We start from the raw sequence: 27,455 nt of genomic DNA, 5'->3' as shown, positions 1-27,455 counted from the left end.
TGTTTCACAAACAAAAACAGCACTCGCTCGAATTCTCTCCTCAATTAAATCTCTGACTCGATACAAACAATATTAATATTTATAATTCCAAGATTTCTTCTCTCAGCTCGATATCTCGTGCAAGTTGATATAAACCGGCTACTCGTTCCAGACAGAAACTGGAATCTATTCGGACACAAAGAGTTTGTACTTCTCGACTTGATCACGATTTCGTCTCAACACGAATCTGCTTCCCCGGCCACCAAATTAACCACTTTACACAAAAATACTACTTTCGAACTGGACTGGTTGCTTCCGATCTTAATTATACAGTGAGTTCTTTTTCCCTCATCAATCCGAAAATCAACCACTCTATTCTCCCTCCATCGGTCTCCTCGCCAGTTACAAGCATTCTCCATACATCATATCCCTACTTTTTTTCTTAAGAACAAATAGTATTGTATACAAATTTTATGTCTTGTCAATTTCCAGGAGATATTAAAATTAAATTTTACTTACATTCTAGAAAAAACCCTCTATTATAAACTAAACAAAATTGTTTACCTCGTTTCTTTCTAGGAAACCATTTAGAAACATGGTCTATTGTTCACTCCAACGCGGCACAATTAACTTTCTAAAACGGCCGTATTATAGTTCATTGTTTTGAAATGTATAAATCCGTTCGTAGAAACTTTACCACTAGACTTTAACTCTTCCACAAAACACTGCTTAAGGATAAATTTTATTTACAAATTTCGGTTATATACAGGGCGATGTAAATTTACGATCTCGTGGTCTTTGACATAAAATTAATTCTCTTAATTTTCTCCATAAAAATTATATAACAATATAAAGCTTTGTTTCTGAGGAATTCCTGTATTAACCTGTACTACTCGTTTCGAAATATTAATAATCGAATAAAACATCCAAAAGGAAAATAAATTCCTGTAGCCTATTCCTAAAGAGTTTAAAGTTGTCACCTAGTCAGTCAGTAATATGAGGTCCAACCTCTGGACACTACAACCAGCATGGCGAGAGTCATGTGATACCGGGAGTTAATCCAGGAATATTGCTAACATCACATCAAGTTTTATAATATAATTTAATCTATTTATAACTTTAAAACAACTTAAGATATTTTACCTATATATCTTGGTGGCTCAAAACATGTAATATGCAGTAGAAATACAAAAAATATAGTCGGTATATTCCGTTTCTAAGCATCTTTTTTGGGTAACCCGCTCGCCTATATAAAACGCTTTATGTATGGAGTAAATTTAGGTCAGAATATCTAGACGAATCTAGCTGAATACACCGTTCATCTACTAGTCATTCCTTGAAGCTACCCATCAAGCACAACACAGAAAACACTGAATAGTTAACTGTATAACACGATGCCACATTCTTACGAAGGATTAAGGAATTTTCGCGTATATTACATTGGAGGCATGTTAATAGTCTGCTCTGCAACAACTTGACACAGATATAATTGGCAGAAGTAATCAATGTCAAACTCAAAGTAATAATTGTGAAAAGTGAAAGTTAATAAAATGTACATGACATTGCATTTCGGGGAATATTTTAACATAGAAACAATTGCTCAATTTCGCTGCCTCACTTTACTATCGAGGACAACATAAAACGATCAGATGAAGTTCTACATTTTTATCAATTAGTTCAGTTGATATATTATTAACGAGGTTACACTAAAAGGTATTAATTAAAACATTGCCAGAAATATTTTCTGGGCTTAAATAAAAAGACCAACCCACGTATATTTTCTCATAGCGTCGATATTGTAAAATTTTTGCCTTGAATAATATTTTTTGCAATCTTTGTGAGATTTTTGTACCACATTATACCTAAAACTTTTTTTTTTTTTTTTTTTTTTTTATTTAATGTTGTAATATTTACAATCTGTCCTCAACTGAGAACAATAGGTAAATTATTTGACAAAAATTGAAAATTTTGACCTGTAGAGGGAGATCCAGTGATCACCCTCTTTACATAAATTAAATTAAAACAAATTAAAATAAGTTTAGTTATCACAGATTATTCGAATCTTCTTGCTAGATCCACTACTTTGAATCTCTTCAGGCGTCGTACATCATTGTGGTCATCAGTAAGGTTGCTGGCTAACTCATTTGGATGAGATTCTAGTCTCTTGGAATATTTTTTGTAATATTCCGTTATTACTGTTTTTATGGATGGCACATTGAGGTCTTGCTCTATCACATAGTTTGGCACGTACCAAGGGGCATTCAGTATTGTTCTAAGGACTTTGTTCTGGAATCTCTGCAATATTTCTAGGTTAGTTTGACTGGCTGTCCCCCAAAGTTGGATACCATAAGTCCACACTGGTTTTAATATAGTTTTATATATCAGCAGTTTGTTTTCAAGTGATAGTTGAGATTTACGACCGATGATCCAGTACATTTCTCGAAATTTTATTCCTAGTTGTTTTCTTTTTGTAAAAATGTGTTTTTGCCAAGTTAATCTCCTATCAAGATGGATTCCTAGGTACTTGACAGTATCGGTTTGTGGGAGTTGAGTTTCATTTAGTGTTACAGATGGACATGTTTGTCTTCTCATGGTGAAGGTTACATGGATGGATTTACTCTCATTCGCCTTTATCTTCCATTTTTTAAGCCATATTTGTATATTATTAAGGTCTTTCTGAAGGGTTCTGGATGCTGTATTTGGATCATGGTGAGAGGCTAGTAGAGCAGTGTCATCAGCAAAAGTTGCACACGTTGTTTTGTTACTTGTGGGTAGGTCAGCAGTGTAGAGCAAGTACAATATCGGTCCCAAGACACTTCCTTGTGGTACTCCGGCTTTTATTGGTCTTAGGCTTGTGTATTCATTATCCTGCTTGACTAGGAAATGTCGGTTGGAAATATAGCTTTTTAGGATTTGATAAAAAGGATGAGGAAGGTTTTTCTTTAGTTTAAAGAGCATACCAGCATGCCATACCTTGTCGAAGGCCTGACCAATGTCCAGGAATGCAGCAGAACAATACCTTTTATTTTCTAGATCACTTCTGATGTGTTTTACCAGTCTATGTACCTGTTCTATCGTTCCGTGTTGTGTTCTGAACCCAAATTGGTGTTGGGGAATTAGTTTCCTTTCTTCTATAACTGGGGATAATTGTTTAAGGAGAAGTTTTTCCAAAATTTTTGATAGAACAGGTAGCAGGCTTATTGGTCTGTATGAAGTCACCTGAGTTTTATTTTTCCCTGGCTTAGGTATGAGAATAATTTGAGCAACTTTCCATTGTTCTGGGTAGTAACCTAGCCTAAATATTGCATTAAATACTTGCGTTATCATTTTCAGACCTTTGCATGTCAATTGCTGCAGTACTTTCCCGTTGATCAGGTCATACCCTGGAGCTTTTTTTGGACTGATTTCATGCTGGATCATATTTCTAACTTCTTTAGTGGTGATTTTTTGTATAGGTAAATCCATCTGGTAGGGCGATTCCAGGAAGTCATTTATTTCTTCCTCTGTGTCACCATCTTCCATGGGATGTGGCTGGAATACATTAGTGAGGTGATTTGCAAATGCTTCGGCTTTTTCCTTATTATTTCTACACCAGTTTCCCTCTTGGTTTCGTATTGGTGGTATTTGTTGTTTCGGGTGTTTGATTTTTCTCGTGGCCTTCCAAAGGGTATATTCACTATCTGCGTTTTCTGATAAACCTGTAAGATATTCTTGTATTTTGTTATTTTTGATATTATGCAATTGTAGTTTAATTTCCTTGGTGATTTTATTTAATTTCGCCTTGTTCTCATGTGTTCTTTTTCTTCGCCACTCTTCCTTTATTTTTCTCTTTCTAGCAATCATTTCCTTTATTACAGTTGGGCAATTCTCTTTCAATTCTGTTTGGTAGCAGTCAGGGGTAGCATACCAAGCAGCTTCTTGTATAGATTTCTGAAGATTTTCTACTGCTGCGTAGATGTCACTTTCTGTTTTCAATGGGATGTTTATGTCAATTAGTTCATCTAGTTTAGTCTTGAAAATGCTCCAGTCTGTTTTGTTACTGTATAGTGATGGTTGTTTAGTACTGTTTGTTATTTGTGCATACCATGTCGCGATTACGCTAGAGTGGTCAGAGGGTAGATCGTAACAAGATTCTACTTTTGCCAATTTAACATTAATTCCTTTAACAATATAAAAGTCGAGTAGATCAGGTATTTTTGCATTGTCGGTAGGCCAGTAAGTTGGTTCCCTTGTGGTGAGGTAATTTGCATTGGTCGCATTTATAGCTTTAAGAAGTTCTCTGCCTTTTGTGGTAATAATTCTGGATCCCCAGGTAGTATGCTTAGAATTAAAATCTCCTCCTGCTATAAATCTATTTCCTAATGTTTTAAAGAAATTTTCAAACTGTTCCGTTTTGTTATTGTGCTTTGGCGGACAGTATATAGCTGATACTGTTAGTGGGCCTAGTTGATCTTCCACAACAATGCTGGTGGCCTGTAGATAGTCGCATTCATGTTTTTGTATTTCGTAGTGCTTTAGTTTATTACTAACTATTATTGCAGTGCCTCCATGTGCTTTTTCGTTGGGATGTTGCGTATGATAAGTTGTAAATCGTGGAATATTGATGTGGTTTTTGGATGTAAAATGAGTTTCTGTAATCAGCATTATGTCAATTTTTTGTGTGTTAATAAATAGTTTTAATTCTTCTACATGTTGACTTAAGCCATTGGCGTTCCATAATACTAGCTTTAGTAACTGAGTCATTTCTGGTTGAGAATCATGGTCAGGAGGTTGAGCATAGTGCTCATTTGTTCCGTCAGTTTTTTTTAACATGTCTTTCAGTTCTGACATGTCTGTGTGGTTATTAGTTTGATTTGGTATATGTTGTGTAGTAGTTTGGTTGGAGGCTTGCTGGTTAACTGCTTGCGTTGCTTGTGCGTATGTTATTCCAGGTTGCACATAGTTGACTGTTGTAGTTCTATCTTGGTTTGTCCTCGCGTTGTGTCGTCTCAAGTTAGGGAATTTAAGTTTTTGTAATTGTTTGTGAACTTCACACCCTCTATAATTTGCGGGGTGATTTTCACCACAGTTAGCACATTTAACATTACTGTCTCTGGTTTTCCTTGGACATTCTTTAGTGTAATGAGGTTCTGCGCATTTGACACAGCACGGTTGTTTATTGCAGAAGTTTTTTGTGTGGTTGTATTTTTGACATCTACTACATTGCGGAATTATTCTCTTGACATGCGGTGCTTCGAATTCTACTATGGAATGCATTACTTGTTTAATGTTATAGATGTCCTTGTTATTATCTTTTGTTTCTAGATCAATGTAGAACATAGGCAGCGATTTTTTAGTTTGGATGTGTAGTATATTCCATATATTTATAACATTATGGTTTTTGGTTTTAAGATCTTCTTTTATCTCTTCTAAATTTGTCGTGGGGTGCATGCCTTTAAGAACCACTCGGTAGTGTCTTTCACTTTTAGGTTTATAAGTGTGGAAGTCCGTGTTTTTTGTTTTTAGAGCATTTATTATGGCGGTGTATGCTTTGTCTGATTTTGGTTGAATTTTTATTTGTTCGCTGTTGATAGCTTTAGTGATCTAAAACTTTCTGAATCTTATTTCAAAAAAAGACTTAGATCTACAGACCGGGCGCGTCTCGTAAATTGCACGAATTCGCGCAATCGTACTTGAGACACTGTGTCAGGTGAGGTGTTTGAAAATTTGAGTAACTTGATTCTGTGGTGTGAAGTTCTAAAACTTTTAAGTGTGGTTAAACTTTTGTTTTATTTTCAGTGTTCTTTTTGTTGTAAGTAGAAAATGAATCGTTGTACTAAGTGTTTAGTTTCTTTCGAAGAATTAAAGGCTGCACAAAAAATTGTAGTCCCGATAAAACCCACCATAGATGCTATAAGAAATCAAAAAGATATCAATTTGGGTTTTCCATCCACATCCAGAATACCCTCCAATAAAAAAATTATCCCTCAGAGGAAATTTTTTCCAACGAAAAAAATTAAAAAGGGAAAGAAAAGGTCAAAATTTCAAAAGCCGTCCTCAGAAGAAGCCGATATGATGGCTGCAAAAGTTTTGATTCAAAAATAATTTATTTTTTATGTGTCAATATAAAATATATATTTTAAAATAAAATTGTTTTATTTTTTGAGAAAAAATAAAAAATACAGCATACTTTTTTTGATAGGCTATTTTCCAAAGTTTATAAAAATTTTTTTTTATATTGGCATGGACTTTATGTCATTCGGCCAGTCACAACATGAGTATTAGTGTCATGTGTAGTGTGTATGTTGAGTAAGTGTCTTGTTACTTTGCAAAGTCGACGTCTTTGTCTTTGCAAAGAGACGCTAATTGTATCCGAACGTCTGCGGTCCCTCCGGTGAGTACCGATCCCACAAGGACAGAAACTATATTCATTCATTAATTTATAATAAATGAAAAATTTCTGACCCTGGTGAGATTCGAACCCACAACCTTTCGGATTTTTTCGATCCAAAGGCAGGCGCTCTTACCACTGAGCCACGGAGGGGTCAAATAAAATTTCTTACGCTCGATTTTATACATATTAATAAAGTTAAAGTGGACTTTAAATTTAAAGTTTTCTTTAACAACAATTGCATTTTTTTAAGGTAACACACACTTTAACTTTATTATGAAATCGAGCGTTAGTCAAAATTCTAAATGCTCAGTAAATAATAACAACAATTAGGTACTTGTATTGAAAACAACATATTTCGTAATTAAAAAAAAAAACATATTTGCAACATAGATAACAAAACAACATGCTTTGTTACGTATTTAAAAAAACTCTCCAGCATGCATGCTCCATGAGAAAAGAAAATTTAAAACTAATTTCATCCTTATCGTGTCTCAGATGGCGTAGCTACTTTTGCTATAACTACTCAACGTTTTGCTACTCTACCTACCTACATACAATTTGTATTATTTTATCAAAAAACAAGCATTTACAAACTCTGCAAATTGTATTATTTTGCTTTGCATTTTCATATGGAAAAACCGCGGTATTTATCTTGAACTTTTTTTGAACAAGGTGCAATACTTAGGTAATATTATTATTAATAAAACAAAGTATATTAAAATACAATGTTAAAAACTTTAATAATATTTAAAAACTTTAATATATTATATTATAGTATACATTTTATGAATCAGTAGAAACGATTAGGTATATTTAAATTTGGTAAATTATAACTCCACTCGACCAGAGCACGACCGCACAACTCAAAACATATTAAAATACAATGTTAAAAACTTTAACAATATTTAAAAACTTTAATATAATATATTATAGTATACATATTATGAATCAGTAGAAACGATTATATTTAAATTTGGTAAATTAAACTCCGCACGACCACGCAACTCGAAACACAAGTACGCAAATACGGTTGCGTGAAGCGTGGCTCGATGTCGTGCAATTTACGAGACTCGCTCGAACTGTAGATCCTTGTCAAAAAAAGTGGCTAAGATTGGGGGAAGTACTGGGAGAACCACAGGAAGGCGTATTAAGCAACGGAGTGCGGCTAAACAACATTAAAAATATGCCGACGATGCAGTAGTTTTTGCATATAGGTAGCTTAAATGGTTTGCAAAGAATAATGTCGCACATATCAGATATAAGAAGAGAATATGGACTTGATCTCAATATGAAAAAAATAAAGTACATGATAGTCAGTAAGCGCAAATTATTAAATACAGGGTTTTTGGTTATCCAACAACCAATTGACAGTGTGGACAGCTACACATACCTTGGTACTAACATAAATAGCTAATGGGATCACTCTACTGAAATAACACAACGCATTGTTAACACACGAGTTACCACTTGCCGCAACAAGATCCCATTTCCTATCTCACTAATTCAAGAAAGGTCTCGAATTCATTATTTTTAAAACCAGTCGATAACTCTGAACTGACCCAAACAATCAATAGCATCAAAAGCAAATCATCCTGTAGTACTGATGGACTATCTATAAAAATTTTCTCTAATCTCACAGAAAATGTGTTGGAAATCCTCGTCTCACTAATTAATGATTCCTTCGAAAAAGGTAAATTTTCAGGGTGCCTAAAGACAGCCATTATTATTCCTCTTCATAAGGGTGGTGAAAAATCTAATGCCTGCAACTATATAGACCTATTGCCTTACTACCGGTACTCTCCAAAATTATTGAGAGACTCATTAAAACTCGAGTTATGTCCTTTATCGTTCATAACAACATTTTATCTCAAAATCAGTTCGGCTTTTTAACTAATAAATGTACCACTGATGCCATGTTTTCTGTACTACATGAGGTTTATCAAGCACTAAACAATAATCTTTATATTGCCACTGTTTTCTGTGACTATGCCAAAGCTTTTGATTGTGTAAATCACGACATCTTGATTAAAAAACTAAATTTCTATGGAATTAGAGGTATTTCTTTGAATTAGTTCCAATCCTACTTGAATAATAGGAAACAACTAGTTAGAGCAAATGATACTGACTCTAGTCTCAAGAACATTGCATGTGGAGTACCGCAAGGTTCACTATTGAGTCCTCTTATGTTCCTTATCTTTATAAATGACATCACTAATTTAAAAATCGATGAGATAATTTTTCTTTTTGCTGATGATACCAGTATCACTTGGAGCAACTCAACTATTGCATCTCTTCATAAAACTATAACTTCGGATCTACTGACGATAAAGACCTGGTCTGACTCTAATTTACTCTCTTTTAATGTAGATAAAACAGTAGCATTATCCTATAAAGGAGCTCTCCAACCTTTGTCTCTTAATAACATCCAGATCAGTACCGTTGATTCTGTAAAATTTCTTTGTATTTTTTTAGACAGCAACCTCAAATGGTCCCTTCATATCGATTCGTTAAGTAAGAAACTCCCCTCAGCTTGCTATGCAATAACATCTGTCTCAAGAGAACTCAATTTAGCATCTTCTAAAATAACATATTTTTCGTTGTTCGAGTCTCATCTTCGATATGGTCTTCCTTTTTGGGGTTCTAGTACAGCTGCTCAATTTAATGTTATTTTTAAATTGCAAAAAGAGCAATAAGATATCTGTTTGGTCTCAGAAGATCTACACATTGCAGAAGTTACTTCAGAAATCACGGAATTTTAACACTTCCATCTTATATATTCTAGAAACGGTTTGTTTAATTCGTAAACACCTTCATGTCTTTTCAGCAAGGCCCAATCATATTTACGCCACCAGAAATTCAATATTTGATATTTATTTACCGATTCCATCCACTGAGTTAGTAAAGAAATCTATATTATATTCCGCAAAAAAACTTTACAACCATCTCCATTTACAACTTAAATCTGCAACATCTTTCCCAAAGTTCCGTAAAATGACAAAAGCCTATCTATCTAAAAGACCATATTATTCAATAGAAGAATTTCTTAATGAATAACTAAGAAAATTGGGTTTCATACGCAGTAGCGTAAACTGTTAATTCCTAATGTTGTATTTTATTTGTTGTAAGTATGTTCAATTTGCAATTTATATAAATTTTGCAATTAATTGTTTTTGTCTTTGGTTTTATATCATATTTACTATACTATATATTGACGATTTATCTAATTTTAGTAAATTGTAGTTGTTATTTGTTATTTGTTGTTGATATTATTTTTCTTTTGACTGTATGTAAGCTTTGTCCATAAAATTGTAAAAATTTTCAGTGACAATAAAGCATATTTCTATTCTATTCTATTCACTAGGTACCAAAATATCTATTATGAGAAGCTATGTATTTTCTACGTTATTATACGAAGTAGAGGCCTGGACACTTTCCGAAGCTGCTTTAAGATAACTCGAGGCCTTCGAGATATGGTGTACAGACGCATTTTTAGAATTTCATGGATGGATCGTGTGACTAGTGTTGAATTCCTGAGTATAATGAGTAAGAAATGCGAGATTATTAACACCATCAAAGATCGCAAATTACAATATCTTGGCCATATTATGAGGAATAAACAGAGACATGGCTTGTTACAACTCATTTTTCAGGACAAGGTATTTGGAAATAGAGGACCAGGGAGAAGAAGAATATCTTGGCTTCAAAACCTGAGAAAGTGGTTCAATATATCTACCACCTGACTATTCCGAATAGCAGAAAGCAAAGTTAGGATAGCCATGCTGATCGCCAACATCCGGAATGGATAGAAGAATACACCGTAAACGCTTTACACCACATATTAGTAATAGCAAAATAAAAATAAAAATAATACTAACACACTGGAATTTTAGCAAGCTAAAAACAGAAGCAATAAACAATAAATACGCAGAAGACGTAGCAAAAAAGACAAATGGTCGAAACTGAAGATATAGAAACTAAGTAGACCAACATCAAAACAAGCGTAATAGAGGCAACAAAAGAAACAATAGGAGAAAGGCAAAAGATTGAATCAAAAGAATGGTTTGATGCAGAGTGCAAAACCAAAAACATATAGAAGAAATAAGCATGGATACGATGAATAAAAATTGGAGCAGAGAAAAAGTAAATAAATAAAAAAGAAAAAATCAGGAAGCTGCAAAACGATACAAAAAAAATCACAATGGAAAAAGTGCAAATTAAAGTAAGAGAAACAAATAACAAAGTGTAGTGCTCATCGTGATGTTATGCATTGTCCGAAAGATCTCTATCTCTGGTTATTTTTTTTAACTTATGCATAAGTCTTTTTCGTATTCCTGTAATTTCCATCTTGTTGGAGACCTTCCTCGTGATCTTCGGCAATCTATCTTTCCTGGGATAATAAGTCTTCCCATGTTTTCTGTATCTGGTCTCATAACATGTCCAAAATATGGCATAGCACCTGTAAGTAATAGTACCTAAAATCAGTACCTAAATTCAGGTTGCCTGAATGAAACCATATGGAGAAATAAAAACATCGGAAAAAAAGTGAAAGGCAGAATTTACAAAACAGTCATCAGACCAATAATTACATACGCGGCAGAAACACAACTCGACACAGAGAGGACAAAAATAATGCTAGAAACAGCAGAGATGAAAACATTGCGAACAATCGATGGTAAGACGCTGTGGGATAGAGCCAGAAGTGCAGATATACGACGGAGACGCAAGGTGGACAACATTAGTAACTGGGTGAAAAGCAGAAGAGTAGAATGGAACGACCACATAAGCCGAATGACAACAAATAGAGTAGTAAGGACGGCGAGAGACGGTTCCCCAATAGGAAGACGATCAGTGGGAAGACCAGGAAAAATATGGAATGACAACTTGCTGGAGGCCCATTGAAAAACAAACAGAGTAATGTCTACATAAAAAGAAGAAGAAGAAGAAGAAAATCGGTAAAGAAAACTGGAGAAAGCAATTCTCTAACTTGTACAAAATGAAACAGAGCAGGAATATTGGGGAAAAGCACAAACTTGAAATGGTTCGGGCATGTACAAAGACGAGAAGAAGGTAAATTAATAAAGAAAATATTAAAATGGAAACCTACAAATACAAGACCTAGAGGGAGACCAAATAGCAGATGAGAAGATCAGATCAGAGGAGTTATCCAAAGCAATAGAATAAAGGTACCTAATTGGAGACAAAAATAGAAAATAAAGAAATAAATGGAACTTTATCACCCAGTGGTGGCTCGTGGCCTTAGAGACAGGGTCGGCAAGATTTTTTTAAAAGGGTTAAATCATCCTAGGAGATTTTTTTGTTTTTTTTTTTTGTTTAGTTTACTTGACATTCTCTCTTGTGTCATAGTGTTTTGATAACACGTTTTGATTATTTTGAGACAAGAGAAATCCCATTCATTTGAGGCAGAAGTTAGTGGTAATAAGAGAATTTATGAACAGTTTGTTGTAGTGAATTGCAGTACTTACTATATAAAAGTATACATATTTGTAACTTATCCCACTTTCCGAAAATATTTGTATCAGCATAATTTTTAAGTAACTTGTAAATAAATATATTGAAAATTTTTTGGCGAAGGTAACTTTTAAATTTTGAATTATCATAGAGGTCAAAAATTTGCAAATCTTCAAAATTCGAAAAACAAGTATCTATTTATTTGCATAATAGCAGGTAAGTATCCAAAATTTCAAAATATACTCATTTTTCGAGATATGTATCATGCCTTTGTCTTTTTTGGGGTGGTTAGAAAATATCAAGCGAATCTCTGAGATTTTGCACCAGTTTTCTTATTTTATTTTTGGAATAAATTATGACAATTAACTGATTTTGAACAACAATGAATATCAAATGGCTTTGGGCAAACACTTTCTTAAAAATATTTAAAAGAATATTAAAAGAGTAATCATTTAATAAAGTTCTCAAACCGATTGCTTCACGGATCGAGATATCACTGCTTTCAAAATCGTCGCCTTCGATAATAAAATAAAAAACTTCCAAAAAGCTATTCACGAAAATCTGCTATAGTGGAAACTAACCGAGGTTTAAAATTTCATCGCGTCTGACAAACTGTTTGCATTTGTTTCGAAAAAAATTGTTCTAAAACAGTAATCCGTTTAGGCGAGCTAAAATGGCAAGAAAAGAAGATATTCTTTAATTTTTTTACACGTATCCTGCAAAACTATATTCATTATGTGCGCATGACAGTGAGTAAATAAAGCTTGTGGTGCAATAGTTTTAACTTTTGGCTGGAGATCATTCAATTCACCGGACATCACGGCAGTGCCGTCGTAAATTTGCCTTACCAATTTATTTTTGATATCCAAAAATTTTAATCTGATCTGTCCTTTAAAACACCAAAAATATATTCTGCCTTATTGCTTTTACTGACGTCTGTAAAACCTAAAAACCTCTCATAAATATTACCACGTAACACCTATCGAACAACAATTGATAGTTGTGAATGACATGATAATCAGAAGTTTCATCTACTTCTAGCGAAAAGCAAATGGTTTTCAGAATCTCAGATTCAATAACGTTATTCAAAATGTAACTAATTGATTATTTTAGTTCATTCTGTACTGTTTTAGACACGCCGCTAAATATCTTCGAATCAGAAAAAAAAATTGGAAAATTTCAAATCGTATTTCTTAAACAATTTTATTAGTTTTCTATAATTACTTTGATTTAACGAATGCTCCGATACATCATGTCCCGTAAATGATAATTCCTGACGACTTAAATAAATTACAATATCAATTAAACGACGTAAAACGGCGTGATTATTTTTTACAATTTCTGCCGATGCTTCCAAATGAAACATCGGCAGATTTAAATGTGCCGTACCTGCCGCTTAATGTCTACGGAGAGAAATATACGTTTGGTTGCTCTTCGACTCGTATTTCGTTGAGTTTTACGTGTAAATCGTCAAGCTCGAGATGAGCTGGGGTCGGCTTGCCGAAAACAGTCAGATGAATGGCTCGGATCATTCATTTTTGAAAAGTCTCTTATGCGCAGGGATTACTCAACGCTCGGATTGGCCGAATCCTTTTAAAAACCATGAATACAATTCAGTCTATATTATCTAACAGATTTTTTTATTTCAAACTTACAAATGACATTAACTCTGATTAAATTAAATATTAAAAAAAATCTATATCTATAAATATGTGGGTCGGCAGTGCCGACCGCCACTGTATCACCAATCGCTGTAGTCACATAACAACCTGTGAAGCAAGACGGCAGGGAACAAGAAAACAAAGAAAAGAAAATAAAAAAATCTCTAAAATGTCTTCTTTTCATGTTCATTTCAACTCCAGTCCTATTTCCTAGTTTCTTGAGTCCATCAAGTCTTTCGCTAAAAATTCAGTTTAATATTATAAAACCTCAACCTTAGCACATCTGATTATTTACGGTATTTTTATTTTAATACAAAAATCGAAAGAAATGCCATTAATTTTACAAATTTCACCTACACAATCGTTGCTTGTAATTTATGCTGCTTCTTCGTCCTCAACATTCAACATTTTTGTGATGTTAGATCACGTAGAATGCAGACGAACGTTATGTTATGGTCAGTTTTTAATTTGACAACGGTATTTTCACACACTCACACGCGTTTATGTGGACACTGATTGGTATGACTTGCTCTTTCTTGAATAATATTAGCGAAATATTTAAATTCAGGTCACTAAAAATATGCGCTATTATATTTTTCAGTGTTGTGTTATATTTTTTATTTAAGGGAATAATTAAACGTATTATTGTTTTTAGAATCTTAAACAATCTTTTTTTTATTTACAAATTCGCATCAACCCGAAGTTTATTAGCAAGAAGCAAATTTACAATATTAAATATTAGGTATTTACAAAATTAATAGAGTTTAAGTAATCTAACATATTGGCGAAAGATCAATTTGCACTAAGTGCTTTCTCTAGGTTTGTTGGGATACCGTAATTGCTTCTTTCTACGGAGAAAACTGGACAGTCTCTATGTTTAGCCGAGAGTTTGATGTTCGTAAAGACATTTTGGTTCGGATTTGTTTGTGATTAAAAACTTGTGTGTTGCATTGATATGACCTAATCTAAGACGGTTATCGGGTTATTATCACTTAATCTCTTAATCACTTCTTTTGGTGGGGAAACATCTCCACGGTTTAATGTTCGGTTTAACATTCCGAAGTTGACACTGATAGTTGCCACTGTTTTGCCACTCACTTAGGATCCGTAATTTGATTATACCTGTAACATGACTAGTTGCCGCATATTTCTCGATTATAGAGTCAGCTGACTTGACGGCTTCACGAGCACACTTATCTACTTGTTCATTACCTCGAATGCCAATATGTGATGGGATCCAAATGAAAATTACTTCTTTATTAAAATTTTTGTTTGTAGTAAAATTTAGTTTTTGTTAATAAAATCGGCTCAAAGAATAGTACCGTTTCATTATTTCATTGATTTATATTAATTTCATCTCTACCGTCATCATGTATGTCCGCATCTATATACATTTAAACAACTTGGCTTAACTCTAAATCATCATCACTAATTTTATATGCAAATCTACGTCGTCCTCTTCTATTATTGGAATGCCCTTTGTCTTCTTTTTATTAAAACGTTAGTCAAGTTCTTTAATGACTTGTCCCTTGGTTTAGCAATGCCGTATAACCTTTTCATCTTCTCGAGTGTTTTCAACAATCTTTCCTTAGCAGTACCTCCAACGTGTTTTTTCCCCTCTTTGCTACATTGTATATTATATCCTATATAAGACAAAAATAATGGTGGTCGACAGATTCGACACTATTCAACTGACGAACTGACTAACATGTTACAGAAATACCAGATAGTAAACACCTTTGTCTATCTCGGGTCTAGTATAACTAACGATGGTAACTGTGAAGCAGAAGTTCGGAGACGTATTGGTATGGCAAAAAATGCGATGAGTCGCCTAACTAAAGTTTGGAAAGACAAAATATCAAAATATCAAGATGAAACTGGTGAATGCCCTTGTATTCTCAATATTTCTATACGGAGCAGAGACTTGGACTCTTCGCGCATGCGAGCACCAAAAAATTTATGCCTTTGAGATGTGGTGCTGGAGAAAAATGCTACGCATACCTTGGATAGATCATAGGACAAACGTTTCCATTCCAAACCAACTCAATATTAAAAAAAGGCTGCCCACAATATGTCTGCATGAATTCTGCAATTTTTGGTCACGTGGTTCGCAGAGGTGACGACAGTTTAGAGAGATTAATTGTTTCTGGAAACGTTCCAGGGAGAAGGTCAAGAGGACGATCACCAACTAGATGGTCTGACCAAATAAAGCATTCAGCTGGAAACTCATTCTGCGAAGCTCTTAGAGCAACTGAAGATAGAGACCAATGGAAAAACATTGTTAGGAATATTGGAAGAAATCACGATCCTCAGTAATGGGGAAACGACAAGAGAGAGAGAGAGAGAGAGAGAGAGAGAGAGAGAGAGAGAGAGAGAGAGAGAGAGATATTATATCCTTCATTATAATCATCAATGGCGTTACAACTCATCGTGAGTCTTTGCCGTGTTTACTATTTCCTTCAATGTTCGTCGGTCCTGTGCCATTATTTCCCATTGTCTCACTCCCGTTCTCCAGATCTTCTCTGACTGCATCCTTCCACGTTTTTCTGGGCCATCCTACAGACCTTATCCCATCTGGCCTTTCTCAAAACACATTGTTTATATCCTTCCCTTACTCTATTTTAGATCTGCCATTTTAGCCTCTTTCTTCTCCCTTTCCTTCTGTTGCATTTCATCGTTCCACTACCTAGTTAAGAGATCTAATACCATAGGTAAATAATAGTTTCAGAGCACTTTTAAAACACTAACTTCAACAAGTTGAAAAATAAGAGGAAAGTAATAATCAACCATATAAAAAATTGGTAATATAATTTAAGATTTTGAAATGAACGCCTGATGTGTGAAATTGTTCTGCAATATGAATTCGTTACAGCATAATAAAATTACTCCTATTGCGATCTTATTTCGATTTTGAAAGTGAAATTTTTTTCTAATAAAAATACGTACAAAAGTAGACTGAAATCCAGTATATTTTAATATTTGCCTTATAGACCAGGGCGGATCTGTGAAAAATCGTCTATTTTTGGATGTGCGAGGTGGCATTCGGATTTTTGCAGATAAAGTTAGGTGACAACTTCAATAATAATAATTGACTTATGCTCCTTCTCAAATATGCCCGGAATATTAATAAAAAAATTAAAATATTTAAAAATTTCGAAAAACATCAATTTTTTTTCTACTTTCTTTGCTTATAACTTTAAAACAATTCATTTTGGAACAAAGTCGTAGCCAAATAAAATAAAGATAATTTAATTTTGTATGATATACGACTGGTTAAAAATGTCTTTAATACTTTACTTTAAATACTTTAAATGTCTTTATTACTCTTTCTGCAAAATAGCAATAAATACAAAATAAGGGGACAAAATAAGCCTGTTTTTATTCAATGATTTTAACCACTTTGCTTGAACTTAGAACCTTCGTAATTTGCTTAGAAAATTCATATAACATACTTAAATCGTCCACCAAATTTCATTAAAATCGACCTGATAGATTTTGCGTAATAATTTTGTAATCTAAATTTTTTTAAAAAAGTTCAAATTTTTTAAAAAGTTCCTGAACAAAAAATAGACCATTTAGAAGATTGTTAATTTTTTTGCATATAAAGAGGCTCTCTACCTATCTAATACAGTTTACAGAATTAAAATGGGATTATTTAAGCGGCCTCAGCACTGTTTTAAAGTTATAAACAATTTTTTGGCTTATAAACAAATACAGTGAGTACGTTTGAGTTGAAATAAATTCATTTTCTCGAGAATGAGAGATAAATCCCGAAACAGGTCGATTTTTATTTTTAAATTCTAATTTTTTGGTATATATTTTACATCATACTAGTGACGTTATCCATCTTTGCGTGATGACGTAATCGATTATTTTTTAAATGAGAATAGGGGCCGTGTGATAGCTCATTCGAAAGGCTATTCAATTTTGTATTCAATAATATAAACATCATTAGCATAATTATTTATACAGGGTGCCCAAAAAATTTTTTTTTAATTAAATTAATTGAGACAAAAAGAAGAATGTAGGAAATTTATTTAATGCAAAATATATTTTACTGCAATCAGAAAACAGAGAAAAAAATCTTAATTTGAAAAATAAACATTGCTTTTCACTTAAATTAAATGTTCAAACTGCTAAGAGGCTGGTGTGTGGCAAATTTAATATTGAATTTAAGCGAAAAACAATAGTTATTTATCAAATAAACATTTTTTCCTATTTTAGGACAACAGTAAAATGTATTTCGGATTGAATAAATTATATACATTCTTCTTTTTGTCTCAATTAATTTAATAAAAAAAATTTTTTGGGCGCCCTCTATAAATAATTATGTTAATGTTTATATTAGTGAATAGAGAATTGAATAACCTTTTGAATGAGCTATCACACGACCGCTATTCTTATTTAAAAAAATCGTCGATTACGGCATCACCCCCAGATGGATGAAGTCACTAGTATGATATATATACCAAAAATTATAATTTAAAATTATAATTTATCTCCAGAGTCGACCATTCTCGAGAAAATTAATTTATTCCAACTCAAACGTCCTCACTGTATTTGTTTATAAGCCAAAAAATTTGATACAACTTTAAAACAGTGCTGAAGTCGCTTAAATAATCCGATTTTAATTCTGTAAAGTGTATTAGATAGGTAGAGCGCCTCTTTATAAGTAAAAAAATTATCAAACTTCTAAATGGTCTACTTTTTGTTCAGAAAGTTTTTAAAAAATTTGAACTATTTTAAAATAAGTTACATTGCAAAATTATTATGCAAAATCTATTAGGTCGATTTTAATGGAATTTGGTAGACGGTTTAAGTATGTTGTAAGAATTTTCTAAACAAAAAACGAAGGTTCTAAGTGCTACCAAAGTGGTTGAAAAACATTGAATAAAAACAGGCTTCTTGCCCTCTTAATTGGAGTTTATTGCTATTTTGCAGAAAGGGCAAATAACTTGAACAACCCACACCACCAACGAAAATGTTATGAGGAGAATAGGTACAGATAGGGAACTGCTAAAAATCATTACAGTCAGAAAAGTTAGTTATCTGGGACACATAATGAGAAACGAAAAGTACCGCCTCGCGCAGGTCCATGTCACCAGCCCCCCCTTTTTCGATTTGAGGGTCAAAAAAAAGCTCATTCGTTTGTATTGCGTTAGTACTGGATTGTATCACCCTTCATTTGTTTGTACTGCCCCCACCCTTTTAAATCTACCTGGAGGGGCTGGTGACATGCCATCCCCCCCTTTTTCGATTTGAGGGCCAAAAAAAAGCTCATTCGTTTGTATTGCGTTAATACTGGATTGTATTACCCTTCATTCGTTTGTACTGCCCCCACCCTTTTAAAATTGCCTGGAGGGGCTGGTGACATGTCATCCCCCCCTTTTTCGATCTGGGGGTCCGGGATGGGTATGTTCGTTTGTACTGCGTTAGTATCGGATTGTATCGCCCTTATTTTGTTTGTACTGTCCCCACCCGTCTAGATTGGCCTGGGGGGGCCAGTGACATGCTACCCTCTACTCTGCACTTTTTGCCTTCTGAATGTCGAAAATAGGCTATTTCGTTTGTACTGCGTTAGTACTGGATTGTATCACCCTTCATTCGTTTCTACTGCCTCCACCCTTTTAAATCTGCCTGGAGGGGCTGGTGATATGCCATCCCCCCTTTTTCGATATGGGGGTCCGGGATGGGTATGTTCGTTTGGACTACGTTAGTATCGGATTGTATCGCCCTTATTTTGTTTGTACCGCCCCCACCCGTCTAGATTGGCCTGGGGGGCCAGTGACATGCTACCCCTCTACTATGCATTCTTTGCCATCTGAATGTCAAAAATAGGCTATTTCGTTTGTACTGCGTTAGTACTGGATTGTACCGCCCTTATTTTGTTTGTACTACCCCTACCGTTCTACATTTAAAACAGAGAAGGATTAGTGCTAGGAGTAAGGACACAAAATCAGCCAAACCTTGCACATAGTAACACCGCGGGTGTAAAATTTGGTAAATTCGTCAAAAATGAAACGAACTAAATTTTGAAACTGAAACACAGGCTTGCAAGCCACTCTCCACTCTCCATGGGGAATGGAAATTTACCCCCTTAGATGGATCTCGGAGTAGTAGCGATTTGAAAAATGGTACATGTATTTGTTGGAGATATTTTGAACACCATGTTCAATCAGAAATCAGAGCAGCGACCTTGTCTTTTCCTACTAGGAAGAAATTTATCCATCCCCTCAATAAATTTTACAGTTTCAGACGCTATCGATATGAAAATCAAAGATCTTATGCGGCGCATTCCGAAATGCACTCTTCGTTGTACAATTTCAACCTCTCTGGATAACTGATTAACTGAAACATACATACGACAGAATTCATTGGAATCGAACATTATTAAAAGTATTTGGAACATTAAATGAAAAATTCCCACAATCAATATCTTTCTTACCATCTAATGTCAGAGACCAGATAAAATAATTGCCGCTGCTATGTTTATGGCAATTATTAGTTATGGCAATTTGGTTTCTACAAAGGTTTGTATTGTTCGTTTATGACTGCAATAAGATTCAGAATTTCCGTATTTCATTTGTAAAATAAATATAGTGTCAAAAACTTGCTTATACATTTGACGCACTGTCCGTCAACGTGTTAATTGACTCTACAGATTCAGTGCCAAAACGAGACATTTTTACAGAAAAATATTTGCAAGTATATTAAATGCCAAACTGACCTATTAAATAAACAATGACATTGCAATTTTCGATTTCTACTATGGAATTATCGCTGTATAGGCCAGGGCGGATCTGTTTTGAGGTGGATGTGAGAGGTGGCATTCCGATTTTGCAGATAAAATTAGGTGACAACTTCAGTAATTATAATTGGGCCATGTTAAACAAAAAGCAACCAACCCTCAATTTGTAAATTAAGAGAAAATAAACTTTTTATGTTTTGCTAAATATTTAATTTTCCGTCGTATTTTTTTAAATGATAACTTCACTAATCAATAGTTTAATTTTAGAGCAATTTTATCATAGTAGTATCAAAATTATCCTAATAAATTTTTACAAAAAAAAATAGCCATATTGAGGGTTGGTTTCTTTTTGCTGTTGGAAATATATCTAATAAAATGAAATCTGCAAAATTCAACCAACCCACAAAATCCATGAATAAAACCGAATAATTTCAGTCAACTCAGTAATACCATACAGTAGAATTCCTACTATTAAACATAATATCAATACAAATAAAAAATATGCGATAATCAGTCAAAACAACAAACCATAATATTTAAAAAGTAAGATAAACATAGCCTTAATCCTAAAACTTACCATTTACTGCAATTTCGCGAGCCGCTTTAATTATTTTAACAGTTCTTGATTTAAACATATTTTTCGCATTAAAGATTCAAAGATTTCTTCATAATATAATAGATATAACACAACAAATATTTTAATATTTAAGCACTAACTAATATTGGTCAGTACCTCAACGTAAAAACAAAAAGATGCAACATTCCAGGAACCGTAATCGGCATAACAATATCAACCCACTTGGCTGGTACTTTTCGACAGTGCAATGTCGAAACAAGTTCAGTCACACAAACAATCCAAGTGGGTTGGTTGTCTTATGCGAAATCTTAAATGAACTATTATTAAACAGAAATAATTTGAAGTAGTATTTTTCATGGTTTAATATTTAGAATGGCTTGGTTGCTTTTTACACAATGTAGAATACACATTTTTAAATCGATATGTGGCATTACCTTGTTTTCCTCAAAAATGTGGGTTGGTTGCTTTTTGCATAACAAGGCCCAATTGACTTATGCTCCTTCTCAAATATGTTTGGAACATTATTAAAAAAATTTAATTTTTTTAAGAATTTCGAAAGACATCGATTTTTTTCAACTTTCATTGCTTGTAAAAACGATTCATTTTGGAACAAAGTCATAGGGAAATAAAATAAAGATAATTGAATTTTGTATGATATACGACAGGACTGGTATAAAATATCTTAAATGATTATCCTTTCTGAAAAATAGCAATAAATACAAAATAAGAAGGCAAAATAAGCCTCTTTTTATTCAATGTTTTTCAACCACTTTGGTTGCACTTAGAACCTTCGTATTTTACTTAGAAAATTCGTACAACATACTCAATCCGTCCACCATATTTCATTAAAATCGACATAATAGATTTTGCATAATAATTTTGCAATCCAAATTTTTTTAGAAAAAGTTCAAATTTTTTAAAAACTTTCTGAACAAAAAGTAGACCTGTTAGAAGTTTTCTAATTTTTTTACGAGAGGTACTTTACCAATCCAATACAATTTACAAAATTAAAATCGGATTATTTAAGCGGTTTCAGCACTGTTTTAAGGATATAAACAATTTTTTTGCTTATAAACAAATATAGTGAGGACGTTTGAGTTGGAATAAATTCATTTTCTCGAGAATGGGCAACTCTGGAGATAAATTCCTAAACAGGTCGATTTTTATATTTAAATTATAATTTTTGGGATATCTATCATACTACTAACGTCATCCATCTGAGTGTGATGACGTAATCGATGATTTTTTTAAATGAAAATGTGCCCAAATTTTTTTTTAATTAATTGAGACAAACAGAAGAAAGAATTTAATTTAGTTAATTCGAGATACATTTTACTGTTGTCCTAAAACAGAAAAAAATGTTTATTTGATAAATGACAGAAAAATGAATTTATTCGTATTTATTAACTCAAACGTCCTCACTGTATTTGTTTATAAGCCAAAAAATTGTGTATATCTTTAAAACATTGCTGAGGCCGATTAAATAAACCAACTTAAGTTCTGTAAAGTGTATTAGATAGGTAGGGCGTATCTTTATATGTAAAAAAATTAGCAAACTTCTAAATAATGGTCTACTTTTTGTTCAGAAAGTTTATAAAAAATTTTAACTTTTTTAAAAAAAAATTTAGATTGCCAAATTATTATGCAAAATCTATTAAGTGTATTTTATAGTCGTATATCATAAAAAATTCAATTATCTTTATTTTATTTCCCTACGACTTTGTTCCAAAATGAATCGTTTTAAAAACGGTTGAAAAGTTAAAAAAAAATCGATGTTTTTCGAAATTTTTAAATATCTGAATGTTTTTATTAATGTTCCGGACATATTTGAGAAGGAGCATAAGCCAATTATAATTACTGACGTTGTCACCTAATTTTATCTGCAAAGATCGGAATGCCACCTCTCACATCCACTTCAAAACAGATCCGCCCTAGTCTATACAGCGATAATTCCATAGTAAAAAATCGAAAATTGCACTGTCATTGTTTATTTAATAGGTCAGTTTGGCATTTCATATATTTGCCAATATTTTTCTATAAAAATGTCTCGTTTTGGCACTGAATCTGTAGAGTCAATTAACACGTTGACGGACAGTGCGTCAAATGTATAAGCAAGTTTTTGACACTATATTTATTTTGCAAATGGAATACGGAAATTCTGAATCTCATTGCAGTCATAAATGAACAATACAAACCTTTCTAGAAAACAAATTACCATAACATAGCAACGGCAATTATTGTTATCTGGTCTCTCGCATTACATGGTAGGAAAAACATTGATTGTGGGAATTTTTCATTTAATGTTCCAAATACTGTTAGTAATTTTCGATTCCAATGAATTCTGCCGTATGTATGTTTCAGTTAATCAGTTATTCAGAGAGGTTAAAATTGTACAACGAAGAGTGCATTTCGGAATGCGCCGCATGAGATCTTTGATTTTCATATCGATAGCGTGTAAAACTGTAAAATTTATTGAGGGGATGGATAAATTTCTTCCTAGTAGGAAAAGGCAAGGTCGCTCCTCTGATTTCTGATCGAAAATGCTGTTCAAAATATCTCCAACAAATACATGTACCATTTTTCAAATCGGTAGCGTAGAACTACTCCGAGATCCATCTGAGGGTGTAACTTTCCATTCTCCATGGAGAGTGGCTTGCAAGCCTGTTTTTCAGTTTCAAAATGTAATTCGTTACATTTTTGACGAATTTACCAAATTTTACACCCGCGGTGTTACTATAATAGTTTTGGCTAATTTTGTGTCCTTACTCCTAGCATTCATCCTCCCCTGTTTTAAATGTAAAGGGTAGCATGTCACTGGCCCCCCAGGCCAATCTAGACGGGTGGGGGCGGTACAAACAAAATAAGGGCGACACAATCCGATACTAACGCAGTACAAATGAACATAACCATCCCCGACCCCGTGATCGAAAAAAGGGATCCCCCTCCAGTCAGATTTAAAAGGGTGGGGCAGTACAAACGGATGAAGGGTGATCCAATCCAGTACTAATGCAGTACAAACGAAATAGCCTACTTTCGACGTCAGATGGCAAAAAGTGCAGATTAGAGGGGTAGCATGTCACTGGCCCCTCCAGGCCAATCTAGACGGGTGGGGGCGGTACAAACAAAATAAGGGCGATACAATCCGATACTAACGTAGTACAAACGAACATACCCATCCCGGACCCCCATATCGAAAAAGGGGGGATGGCATGTCACCAGCCCCTCCAGGCAGATTTAAAAGGGTGGAGGCAGTACAATAGAATGAAGGGTGATACAATCCAGTACTAACGCAGTACAAACGAAATACCCTATTTTCGACATTCAGAAGGAAAATAGTGCAGAGTAGAGGGTAGCATGTCACTGGCCCCCCAGGCCAATCTAGACGGGTGGGGGCAGTACAAACAAAATAAGGACGATACAATCCGATACTAACGCGGTACAAACGAACATACCCATCCCGGACCCTTAGATCGAAAAAGGGGGGGATGGCATGTCACCAGTCCCTCCAGGCAGATTTAAAAGGGTAGGGGCAGTACAAACGAATGAAGGGTGATACAATCCAGTACTAACGCAATACAAACGAATGAGCTTTTTTTTGACCTTCAAATCGAAAAAGGGGGGGATGGCATGTCACCAGCCCCTCCAGGCAGATTTAAAAGGGTGGGGGCAGTACAAACGAACGAAGGGTGATACAATCCAGTACTATCCCAATACAAACGAATGAGCTTTTTTTTACCCTCAAATTGAAAAAGGGGGGGCTGGTGACATGGACCTGCCTCGCGCAACTGATCATCCAGGGCAGGATTGAAGGAAAACGGTGTTCCGATAGGCGCCAGATTTCATGACTTAGAAATATCAGAGACTGGACTGGCCTTGATTCAACATCTTTGTTTTTAGAGCCGCATTGGACGAAGACAGATTTGCCAGTGCCAGTCTAGTCGCTAACCTTCACTAAAGGAGAAAGCACCACAAGAAAAAGAAAAAAATCAGGAAGTTGGAATACTTAAGGCACATTATGAGAGGTGAAAAATAAGAACTATTAAGGAAAAGCAAAGGCAGAAGAAGAGTAGGAATACGTCAAATCTCGCTGCTACGATATTTCAATGAATGGTGTGGATGCAGTTCAATTGAACTCTTCAGGCGCGTAACCAACAAAATTGACAGAATTCCGATAGGAGCGGAAGAAGAAGGTTATGTAAAACATTATAATTATGTCCTTTTTATTTTAGCTACTCTTAAATAGTTATTTGTATAACAAGGGAGGAAAGTGCTACTTTTGCTCCCGAGAATGAAAGCGGAGGGCAGTAATCATTCAAGGGAGGAAAAGGCACCAAGTCATTTTTTCATTTTTACTTAATTTATTTATGTAACTCACCAACAAAATTTATTAGAACTAAAACTAACAAGTAGGTACAATATAACTGTCAACTGTCAAATATAAGTCAAATTATTAATGTAAACATTAGGTTTGTTATTATTAAAGAAGAAAAAGGAGCCGAGGTCTAGGACCTATATAGCTCCATTTGACTAAAACGAACTATGCAAAAAGAAACCTAAACTTAAGACTACATACGACTTATAAATTAATTTAATTTAAGAAACGAAAAATTATTGGCCCCGTGGTACAGAACTAAAAGAGTCATATTTATTTTTGAAGCAATTTACAGATACAGCCCCGACGACGTCGTGTGGAAGTGAGTTCCAGGTATAAAATATTCTATTGGATATAGAGTTCTCACGACATTTACTGTGAAACTGTTGTCTGGCTAATTTGTATGGATGACCCCGCAATCTAAGGTCGTTACTCAAAGGGAAAAGATGTGATAGATCTATCCCAAACTTTCCCTGTAACGCTCTATAAGCAATTATTAAATCCCCACGAAGTCGTCGGTCCATAAATGTAGGATAATTTAAGTAGGTTAACCGTTCTTCGTAGGAAGGACGACGACGGCCATAAGGAATTCTTGTTGCCCATCTTTGCACAGATTCAAGTCGATCAGAATCCCTTTGCCAGTCGACATTCCACACGGGTCCGGCAAACTCTAAAATAGGTCTTACATATACACTAAAGAGAGCAACAAAATTTTTTGGCGATATCTTAGAGAAAGTCTTAGATAATAAGTAAACTGATGTTCTAGCTTTATTGCATACCGACTGGATATGTTCAGACCAAGATAATGTTTCCGTCACAAGTACACCCAAGTCTTTTTGCTGCGAAACAGTTTTTAGAAAAACATTTGAAAGTACACACCGATTCCTTGGATTGTTTTTACCTAAATGTAGAACTGCACACTTGGATGTGTTTAATTGCAAGCACCAATCGTCTACCCACTTAGCAACCTCTTGAAGGTCGGTCTGTAATTGATTGTAACCAGAAAAGGGATTTGCATATAACTTTGTGTCATCAGCGAAAAGCGACATGTTACTTTTAAGGTGAATTGGCAGATCAGCAACGTACACTAGGAACAAAATCGGCCCCAACACTGAACCCTGCGGAACGCCACTGTATACACTAAACATTGAGGAATAACAGTCACCAACGCGTACACAAAATTTACGGTTTATTAAAAATCCTTTAATCCACTCAAGTAAGTTTCCTCTAATACCGTTATGTTCAAGCTTAAATAGTAGTCTCTTATGAGGAACTCGATCAAAAGCCTTAGCAAAGTCTAAATATATAATATCAACAGGTTGATTACTGTCCAAACAAAGAGACCAGTCATTAACACATGTTAACATATTAGTAACTACCGATCTTCCAGGTACAAAACCGTGCTGGGAAATAGGAATTCTATTATTGTTTAAGAGAAAGTTCATAACCGATTCGCGAATAACTGATTCCATCAATTTAGCCGCAATGGATGTTAGACTAATTGGTCTATAATTGTCAGGATCTAACTTGTCACCTTTTTTATAAATTGGAGTAACACTAGAGATTTTCCAGCCATCAGGTAAAGTGTGTGACAAAAATGAGGTTTTCATTATAAAACTTAACGGATGGATAATCGAGTTTGCACACTTCTTAAATAAAATTGCGGCGAAACCGTCTAATCCGGGAGCGGAAAAGGATTTTAAACACAAAATTTTTTGTTTAAGAATCTCTGGATCAAAGTCTATGTCACTAATATCGTAGTTACTTCTTGTAGAAACAACACGTAAAGTATTCGGAAGAGCCTCCTCGATTGTAAACACTTCTTGAAATTTTTTGGCAAAAATAGTAGCAACTTCCATTTTCACTGAGGTTGGTTCGCCTGTTTCGGTTTTTAAAATAGGTAACGAAACTTTAGATAAAATAGAATTTCTGACATATTTATAAAGAGGTTTTTTGTTCTTATTTGAGGACAGTTGGTTTTCAAAATTTTGTTTAGATTTAAAAATAGTTGATGTTAAGTTATTAGAAAAAGTTCGATGATTGAGGTAGTCAGCATTCGTTTTACTTCGTAAATACTTTTTCCATAATGACTTTTTAAATTTTATCATTTCAAATATTTCTGCACTTATCCATGGCTTATTAGGATTACATCTACGTTGCACATAATGAGAGTTCGTGCGCATGGCGCACGTTCTAGCATCAGTTTCAAACGGTTTGAAACCATCAGCGAATAGTGGACCAGCGCGAGTAGAGGGGATAGCACTGGCGACTGTATT

The sequence above is a fragment of the Diabrotica virgifera genome, chromosome 3 (assembly GCF_917563875.1).
Source record: "Diabrotica virgifera virgifera chromosome 3, PGI_DIABVI_V3a".
NCBI classification, from domain to species: domain Eukaryota; kingdom Metazoa; phylum Arthropoda; class Insecta; order Coleoptera; family Chrysomelidae; genus Diabrotica; species Diabrotica virgifera.
Note: the sequence above shows the minus strand (reverse complement) of the source record.